We start from the raw sequence: 10064 nt of genomic DNA, 5'->3' as shown, positions 1-10064 counted from the left end.
TTCTGGCCCCAGGACCTTTGTACATACTGTTTCTTTTGACCCCTGTGCTCCTTAATGCATACAGTCCATAAAGCACCAGGGAGGTGCTAGGCACAGAGAAAAAGAAGACCTGGTTCCTGCTCTCATAAACTCACAAGAGAACTTTCTCCTCACCCACTCAGTGAACTCATATTCATCCTTCAGAGCCCAGCTCCTTCCTCTGAGACTCTTTGCTTCTGTCTGGGAAAGAGCCTCCTCCATCTCTGAAGCCCCTGTGATGTTGCCCTTCTCATAGAACAAAGAAGTTCTCTGACTCCCAGAATCCTATAGACCCCTCAGTTTCAGTCTCTGTGGATAAAACTTGGCTCAAATTTGATTTGAGGCCAGTGTTTATGTTTCTGCAACCATTACATGCACATAGATTTACATTTGGACATGCTCCCATACTTTAAATGCTTCTTATGAGGATCTGTTGATTTTTTTCGTAGGCGTTAGATGGTAGCATTTTTTTTTTAATCACAAAAGGAACTTGAAATGTAATAAAATTGAACAAGGCACAGCATACAATTCTCCTTCTCTTTGACGTCTTTTCAGAAACACTGTGGCCATGGAGTTCAACCATCCATCTTAGTCTGTTGGGCTGCTTTTAAAAAAATGCCTTAGACTGTGTAGCTTAAACAACAAACATTTATTTCTCACAATTCTGGAGGCTGGGAAGTTCAAGATCAAGGTGCTTGCTAATTGGGTTTCTACTGAGGCTTTGCTTCCGGGTTCATGGATGGTGCCTCCTCAGCATCCTCACATGCTGGAAAGAAAGAGAAAGAGCTCTCTGGTGTCCCTTATAAAGACACTAGCCCTATCACATCACGGCTCCACCTTCCTGACTTCATTTATCTTTAATTACTTCCTTACTCCAAATATAGCCACATTGGGGGTTAAGGCATCAACACATGAATCTGGGGAAGACATAATTCAGTCTGTAGCATACCTGTGTTTTTTATTCTTTTGAAGCCCTTGCCTCACACTAACCTGATCCCATGCTATTCAGTTCCCAAATAGAAGGGCATGCATACCTGGTGACTTGAATGTGATTCTGTACTCAGTTATTTTTTAAGAGAGTTCTTAAAAAAATTACTTCCAGAAAACTTGAAAAATATAAAATGTACCAAAAAAGAAAATCAAAAGTCACTAAGAAATCCCTTAACCAGGAGACAACATTTTGATGTGCATCCTTCCAGATAATCTACATAACTATCTAGTTGTCTATCCATATTTTTAATAAATATTGTATCATACTTTACAAACTTGCAGCTACAGATGGCCTATATACTAATTACAGTTCAGTTTTGGTTCTCTGTGGATGGATTGTGAACCAAATAACATACCGAAGGTTCAGATAAATCAAAAACTGTCTTTATCATTAGTCTCTCAAACAACTATACAGGCTCACTTCTTCCTTCCTTCCTTCCTCTCTCTCTCTCTCCCTTTCTTTCTTTCCTTCTCGTCTTCTTTCTTTTCTTTCTCTCTCTTCCTTTCTTCTTTCTTTCTCTCTCTCTCTCTCTTTCTTTTTTTCTGACAGGGTCTCACCCTATTGCCCAAGCTAAAATGCAGTGGCATTTACTGCTCTGCTCACTGCAGCCTCGACCTCCTGGGCTCAAGCAATCCTCCCACCTCAGCCTCCTGAGTACCTGAAACAACAGGTACATGCCAGCTTTCCCAACTAATTGTTGTATTATTTGCAGAGATGGGATTTCATTATGTTGCCCAAGCTGGTCTAATACTCCTGGGCTCAAGAGATCTACTTGTCTCAGCCTCCCAACGTGTTGGGATTATAGGCATGAGTCACAATGCCTGGCCAAGACTCACTTTTTATCATGACTTCTGTCACCAGGGACTCGATGTGGATAAACAATCATACCCCTGTCCTCCCACACACACACTTAAGACATGCTCCCCAGTCACTGCTTTGGATTAAAGACCAAGTATTTACCATGCTCTGGAAAGTTCTGCGTGGGCACGTGCTGGCCCTGTCTACCTTCCAGCTCCATCACACACCACTCTGCACCCATTTTTCAGTCTTTCAGCTGACAGCATGAAGGGCCCTACCCTAGAGAAGTCCACCCTGAATCCCTAACTAGCTCAAATTCCCTTTGTATGTACTCCTAACCTCCCTTTCTTAGCATTTATCTAAGTTGTGATTTCACATTTTTGCTTGTCTTCCCAGCTGAGCTATAAAGTCAAATATAATAGGCACTCAAGATTTGATAAAGGAACAACTGAAGAAAATAATGCATACTTGATTTTTTAAATTAGTGTTTTCTGATGAGATAAAGGAAAACCGAAGCCCTTTGTTTGTTTCCTTTCTGAAATCACACAGCCAATTAGACACGGGAAGGGTCTGAGACCACGGCCGAGGGCACCTCCAGCTGTTTATCTGTTGCAAAATGAAGCTTCCTCCCATAAACCAATGACTGGGGAGTGCACTCGGGAGCTGGTTTCCCAAACTGAACTTTTTAAGCAAGGTCAGGAAACTGGGGCTTATTTTCTTAGGGAAATGTGGAAACTGCAAAATTATTGTGAACGGGATAAAAAATTATGGCTTATGTTAGAAGGAAATTGCTTTTCACTATAGAAACTTACTGCATGTTCTCTGTCTCTGAACACAATTCTTTCTATGATTACGAAATCATATTCTTTTCTGTGTATTTTTTCCCTTTGCTTCTGTCTGAGGTATACATCAAATAAAAGATTAAAAAAAAAAAAAAGGAAAGAAGGAGAGAGATAAAAAAAGATACAATGACCATGCAAGTTATTTATGAGGGTTCACCATCTGTTTCTTTCACAAATGCAATCGGCTTCTTTAATATAACGTTTATTAATATTGATACTGGTCGTATTGAACAAAAAGAACTCAAGGGGAGAGAAAAATCAAGCAGCCAGTGATAAACATATGCTAGAAAACAACTGCTGGCAAGATCAGTATTTGGTTTGTTGAGAGGGGGAGCAAAAAGAGGTACAGACACGAATGAGAGGTCTAGTGGCGGGGACGCGGATCAGAGGTGCAGGGGCAGAAATCTTGCTGCACATGCTTAAGTACACAACAAACACAGCTTCTGAATGATCTCTCATAACTTTCAACAGTAAACCTCACTTCTTTGTGAGGTAAGTGCCCCCTCTGTGCCATGTTTGTCCCACAGTCCTAAATCCCCAGGGTGTCAGGGCATCTGGGGGTTGGGGTCGCGGCGCACAGAGAAAGCATCGTGGTCCACACAGGCTGGCCCTCAGTGACCTGTGGACATGGCCACTCAGGTCCTGCACAGCCTGTGGTCTTTCAAACTGGATGCCACATCATTGGGGCCCTTCTTTCCTGGGTCTCACTGCCATCTTTCCAAATACCAGGAAGCCAGTAAGTCCAGGAAAGAGGAGCTCACTGCTATGAGTTGAATTGTGACCTCCAAAAGAGATATGCGGAAGTCCTAACCCCCAGTACCACAGAATGTGACCTTAACTAAAAACAAGGGGACTGGTAGAGTGGCTCACACCTGTGATCCCAGCACTTTGGGAGAGGTGGAAGGATAGTTTGAGGCCAAGAGTTCAAGATAAGCGTGGTCAACAGAGCCAGATCTCATCTCTACCAAAAAACAACAACAAAAAAAAAAGGTGGCTTAAAAAAAAATAACAGTAATAACTAGGTGCAGTGGTGTGTGCCTGTAATCCCAGCTACCCAAGAGGCTAAGGCGGGAGGATCACTTGAGCCCAGTAGTTTGTTACCAGCCTGGGCAATATGAGATCCTAGCTCATGCACGAGAGAGAGAGAGAGAGAGAGAGAGAGAGAGAGAGAGAGAAGAGAGAAAGTGACAGAGGGAAGGAGGGAAAAAGGGAGGAAAGAAGAGAGGGGAGGGAAGAGAAGAAAGGAAGAGCCAGGGCGGGACACAGTGGCGTACACCTGTAATTCCAGCACTTTGGGAGGCCGAGAGGGTGGATGGCCTGAGCTCAGGAGTTCAAGACCACCCTGGGCAACATAGTGAAATCCTATCTCCATTAAAATACAAAAACTTAGCTGGGTGTGGTGGTGCACACCTGTGGTCCCAGCTACTGGGGAGGCTGAGGCACAAGAATCACTTGAGCCCCAGAGGTGGAGGTTGCATTGAGCAGTTTACACCACTGCACTCCAGCTTGGACTACAGAATGAGACTCTGTCTCAAAAAGAAAAAAAAAAAAAAAAAATTAAAAAAAAAGGAAGGAAGTCTTTACAGAGATTATCAAGTAAAAATTAAGTCGTTAGGATGGGCCTTTATGCAGTATGATTCGTGTCTTTATGAAAATAGGAAACTGAACACAGAGACACACATGTAAAAAGGAATACAATATGAAGACATACAGGAAGAAGACAGTCATGTAATTGAAGTGATGCATCATCAGATCTCTTGGAGAAAACAGGAATTTATCATTGGGATAATGAGTTGTCTAATGGACTCTAAGAACAGGAGTGTGCTTAGGTTTCAGGAGTACTTAGATCAGGGGTCATATTAGTCTGCTAGGGCTGCTGTCGCAAAATACCGTAGACTAGGTGACTTAAACAACACACACTTATTTTCTCACAGTTCTGGAGGCGAGGCTCAAAGTCCAAGACCAAGGTGTTGACAGCGCTGGTTTCTTCTGAGGCTTCTCTCCCTGGTTCCCAAATGGCCGTCTTCTCTGTGTCTTCACATGGTCCTAATCTCCTCGTCCTATAGGACACCAGCCAGGTTGGATTAGGATCCATCCTGATGACCTCATTTAACTTTAATTAACCCTTTGGAGACCCTATCTCCAAATATAGTCACATTCTGAAGTCCTGGGCATTAGGACTTAAACATATAAATGTTTTAGGTGGGGAGGGAGGCAGAGGCGAGGCATAATTCAGGCCATTCTGACCCTCCATCTCTAGCCCCTTCTCCTCCATTCAATCCTTCTGTCTGAAGACTTGCAGACATGACAGCCAACAGCCCAGACTTCTTCATGGTATGGTTTCAGTCACTAGAAAGACTCTCCCAGCTTTCTCATCCCAAACCCAGAAAGTCCTGGGAAAGACACCCACTGGCCCAGTTGAGATTAGAGCTATAGGGTGCTATTTCCAAACTCTGAGTTTCTAGGGAAATATGATGGAAGGGATCCCCTGCCCAACCCCAGTTTTGTGCAACACACATGTAGAAAAACTCCACTTCCCCTTTTTCTAATTGTCTCACCAAATCCAGCTTTTTTTTTTTTTTTTTTTTTTTTTTTTTTTTTTGCCAATCTCAATTCTTCCTTTCAGCAAAATTGATTAAGAAAACATTCATTTCTTGTGTGGGCTGTCTTGTAGAATGCTTGTTCCCTGAGGCTAGGTTATTTTAATTTTGACTAAGCTGAGAAGATGGAATCTGGGAGCGGGGAAGATATGCCTCCAGGTGCCCACTCCAAATAAATGTTCTCCACTTATAAAACTAGTAGAAAAGATTCTGTCTCCTACCACAGAGACATGCTGCCCACCCCCAGCTCATAGTCTTAGAGCCCGTGGGACTTCCCAGTCAGGTCCTGCGAGACGTCCCTTGTCATCCGTGCCACTCCCCACACTGTTTTTGTCCTGCTGTGAGACAGAGTGACCGTTCTGAAGAAGCTAAGCTTTTCTGGACCCAGAACACACAGAGAACTGGCCATCCCTGAGTTGTTACTGTGGACTAAATCTTGTCTCTCCAAAATTGAAACCCTCCCAAGGCAATGATATTTGGCAATGAGGACTTTGAGAGATAACTAGGGTTAAATAAGTCATGAGGGTGGGGTCCTCATGATGGGATTAGTGCCCTTAGGAGGAGAGATATCAGAGCTTTCTCTCTCTTGCTCTCTTTCTCTCTCTGCCATATGAGGACACAGGGAAGGTGGCCATCTACAAGCCAAAAAGTGAGCCCTCATCAGACACCAGCCATGCCGGTACTTGAATGTCAGATATCAGCCTCCAGAGCAGGGAGGAGTACATTTCTATTGTTTGATCTGCTCAATGTAGGTATTTCATTGTGGCAGCCAGGGCAGGCTAATACAGTCCTTTTTTTTTCTCTTCCTTCTTTTTACTTTGAAGGATTAAAGAGTTCTTTGGGGATAGAATAAAATAAATATAATATTGAATTGATTTCAAGTTTGTGTGTGAGAATTTTTTGTTTTCACTGGTTTAATTCTAGATTGTAAAAAAAGAAGAAAGCAAAAAGAACTCAGGTCTCAGAGGAAAGATAACACTCTTCCCACAGGGCTCAATATAACTTTTTTGTTTTCTTGGGTTATTTTTTGTTTTTTGTTTGTTTGAGATAGTCTCACTTTGTCAGCCAGGCTGGAGTGTAGTGGTGCAATCTCGGCTCACTACAATCTCCGCCCCCCAGGTTCACATGATTCTCCTGCCTCAGCCTCCTAAGCAGCTGGGATTACAGGTGCATACCACCACACCAGCTAATTTTTTTTTTTTTTTTTTTGAGTAGAGACAGTTTCACTATGTTGGCCAGACTGGTCTCGAACTCCTGACCTTGTGATCCACTCCCCTTGGCCTCCCAAAGTACTGAGATTACAGGCATGAGCCACCGTGCCCAGCCATTTTGTTTTCTTTAAAGCAGGGGTCAACCGCTGGATGAGTCATCAGTGGTCAGATCATTACAATTAAAATGCAGAAAAGCACAGTATTGGGCTCTGGATCTGGACTACTTGGGTTCAAATCCTAGCCTGGCGAGCAACTCTCACTCTGTGACTCAGTTTCCTCATCTGTAGAAATGATAGCATTAGCGGTATTTTAGAACATGGCAGCTCCTGTAGGCACCTCATGAATGACACAGGGAACATGGTGAGTCTTGGGAGAAGAAAGGGGTGCTTGATTGGCTGTCCTTGATCATTCCCTATAAAGGCTGAGAGTACCTAAAACCTACTTCAGGAAGCCTTCCAGCATTCAGAAAGGAGTCCTGATGACCAGACCATAAAGCCCCACAGGGCACTTATCCAAGGACACAGGAAAATTGTATATATGCATCCTATTAGTTTACACAGGCTTCAATTATTGCAACCCAAAGTGTGGTCTAGGGACCAGCAGCATCAGCATCTCTTGAAAGCTTGTTAGAAGTGCAGAACCTCAGATTTACTGGAATCAGAATCTGCCTTTGACAAATCCCCAAGTCATTCATTTGCATGTTAAAGCATGAGAAGCATTGGTTTCAAAGTTACCCCCTATGTTGATAACAACCATTTACACCACCACTCTAGAGGAAAGTGGAAGGAGTTTCTCCACTCTTTGCAGCTGATGAGGTTTCTCACACCTGCAGTCACTGGCCACTGTGTGTCTGTGAAAAGAAAACCAAGGGACGCCAGGGGAGCTGCTTCAAAAACATCTCTTTCCTGTAGGTTTTTGTTATAGTCTCAGCAAATCCAGTGGCAAGATACTGGGTTCTGAACACTGCAGTATGTATAAAATAATGACATACGCGAAATGTGAAAATCGAATATGCAGTGAAGCTTGATCATTTGCATGTGATTCAACCCATTGAACCAGGTAGGCTTCACTATGTCTTCCCTAAGCTTGATGCCCTTCCCCTAAGCCTCCATACACAAATTACAACCCATTTAAACCTCCGTTCTTTCATTTATTGTTCTGTTCTCTAATCCTTTTTACTTACTCTTTGCCCTCAAGAGAGTGAGATCATTGACGACTGGGCTTGTGACTTTCATTTCACCATCTTTCACACAACGCCAGGGACACTGAGATGCATGGAGTAAGCAGTCACCTAAATTTTGGTTGAAATGAAAACTGTCAACATAGAATATAAGAAGACTAGACCACACCTTGTAAAAGGTGTCACGGGAACCCTAGAATTTGTATTTTTATGTCAAAAATTAATCTACACATTGTCTATGTCTAAATACTCAATTTATTAGGAATCTAAGGATACTGAAAGAAAATGTATCATAGGGGAAAAAGAAACAGGAATATACAATGTGGCAGGGTCAACCAAAGAAGAATTTCTGGATGGAAAGTTTGGGGAAGGGAATGCAATGGAAAACAGAAGGGAGGTATGTGGTCTGTCTCCAGCCTTGGCAAGTGCCATGAGGCAGAGTGGAGTATGCCCATGCTGGGATCATCCAAATTATCCCAGAGTGTACAGCTGCTTGCCCACCTAGGCAGGGAGCAGAGATTGATCACGGAAGCACTTCAGCAGCTCACGGCCTTCCTGTGATGCGTGTCCTGAACTTACAGGTTCTGGATGAGTCAGGTATTTCTTCTAGTCATTGGGATTGTCTCCACTGCTGCAAGAACTGTGCTTAGAATGACTGGTTACAACCTTGAAAATGTCTCCTTTACCTTCGAGTAAAGCCAGACCCCAAAAGGGTCATTCAAGCAATGTGCACACTATGATTTTTCTATAGAAAAGAGAACAAAAGATATCATGTGAGTCAGACAGATGGGGTGCACCGATCCAAAGCTATGCTGGAGGATGTGGCCCAATGTCTCACCAAGTGGGCCAGCTCATGGACTCTGCTTCCTTGAATTCAACCAATCTACCAGCCACGGGTAGTGAGGGGGCACATCATACCCTCTGCATGGACTCAGGACCTGCCTTGCCACAATTACCTGTGGCTGTGCATGCATAGTAATGTACCTTCTCAGCAGGCAAGTGGAGCCCAAGAGAGAAGAGCCCGTTCCCAAACTCACCACTTTCACAGGGCAGAGAGGAGCTAGGCTGCTATTCAAGGAAAACAGCATCCTGGAGTCAGTGTTCTTTCCGCTTCCGTGAGGCGGTGCTCTGCTCCTTTGGGGACCCTCCTGGGTCTTCAGGTTAAAGTGCAGATTTAGCCACCGCAAGGTTCACAAGCAGATCTAACCAGCACGGGAAGCAAAATCCCAAACAGGGCATTAACCTAAGGCTGAAAATTCACTCCCTCTTGTGTTTTCCATACCAAAATATGTCATCCAACACAGCTCATCAGAGATTCTAAAATCAGACTTACTGACAACATAAACATATTCCAATAATAAAAATGATTCTTTATTACAAAATTCTTGGGGAGAAATTTCAGTCCAAGGACTAAACCCTCTTGTAAATGAAAGTCCAAAGGAAACAAATTTTTAAAATAAATCATGTTGCCCTTATGAGTCCCAAATCCAAAATTCTTAATTCAAAATTAGGGAGTTCTTGATTCAAAAAACAGAAATGTGGGTGAGGGGCAGGGAGTGGATTCTGGTTCTTTCTGCAGCGATCCCCCTTCCTGTCATTGAGATGGATACAGTTATTTCAAGCCTCAAAGTCTTTCATGAATGTCATCTTTTTAGAGAATCCAAAGATGTGATATGACATACAGCTATTATAGCACTAGCTTCCTACCCACAAAATTTAGGGAGCAAAAGCACTCTCAGCTCTTCCTGGAAAAAATTAGGTTCCTGGAATTAGTGTGTCATGTTGGCAAAGACGATAGCAGAGACTTGCCGGGTATCTGAGGAGGAAAAAACAATGGCAGAGTTTGTCTTCTCAGGATCTGCACTAAATGCCCAGAGCTGGAATTAAACCTCAGTTGAAATACTCTTCCATGCAGGGCCTAATGTTGACACAGCTTATTTACCATGTCTAGGGAGAAAACATCTCCACTATGAGCAAGGCCATGTTGGAAATGTGCACTGGTGGTAGTCTTAGGCACTGGGGCTTATTTGAGAAGTTTTTTTTCCTTCCAGCATGTCCTGAATTTTCATGTCCCTTTGAGTGCTGAGTTTCTGACATCTCAGACGTGAATGGAGAATAGGCTCTTAGGGACACTGAGCGCCAGATTCTTTCTGAACAGTGAGTAGGGAGTTAGAACTGGGACCCAGTGGTTCTTCACTTGCCTCTCACTTCAGAATTTTTGAGGCCAGAAAACCTGCTTCCCAGGAGATCCCACTCAACTTCATGTTTGCCAGAGTTGGGACTTGGACTAGGGAATTCCTGCCCCTCACAGCTCTGGGATGTGTCACCTCTGTGGGATCTTGGGTTTAACCAGATGACCTCCGAGATAGCCTCAAGAACCAGTGATTCTGTGGCTGCCGAGGTAACAGATCCCTTCTGTTTTGC

The sequence above is a fragment of the Sapajus apella genome, unplaced genomic scaffold (genome assembly GCF_009761245.1).
Source record: "Sapajus apella isolate SASKATOON/1434 unplaced genomic scaffold, GSC_monkey_1.0 scaffold5, whole genome shotgun sequence".
Taxonomy (NCBI): domain Eukaryota; kingdom Metazoa; phylum Chordata; class Mammalia; order Primates; family Cebidae; genus Sapajus; species Sapajus apella.
This window is presented reverse-complemented; position numbering follows the sequence as displayed.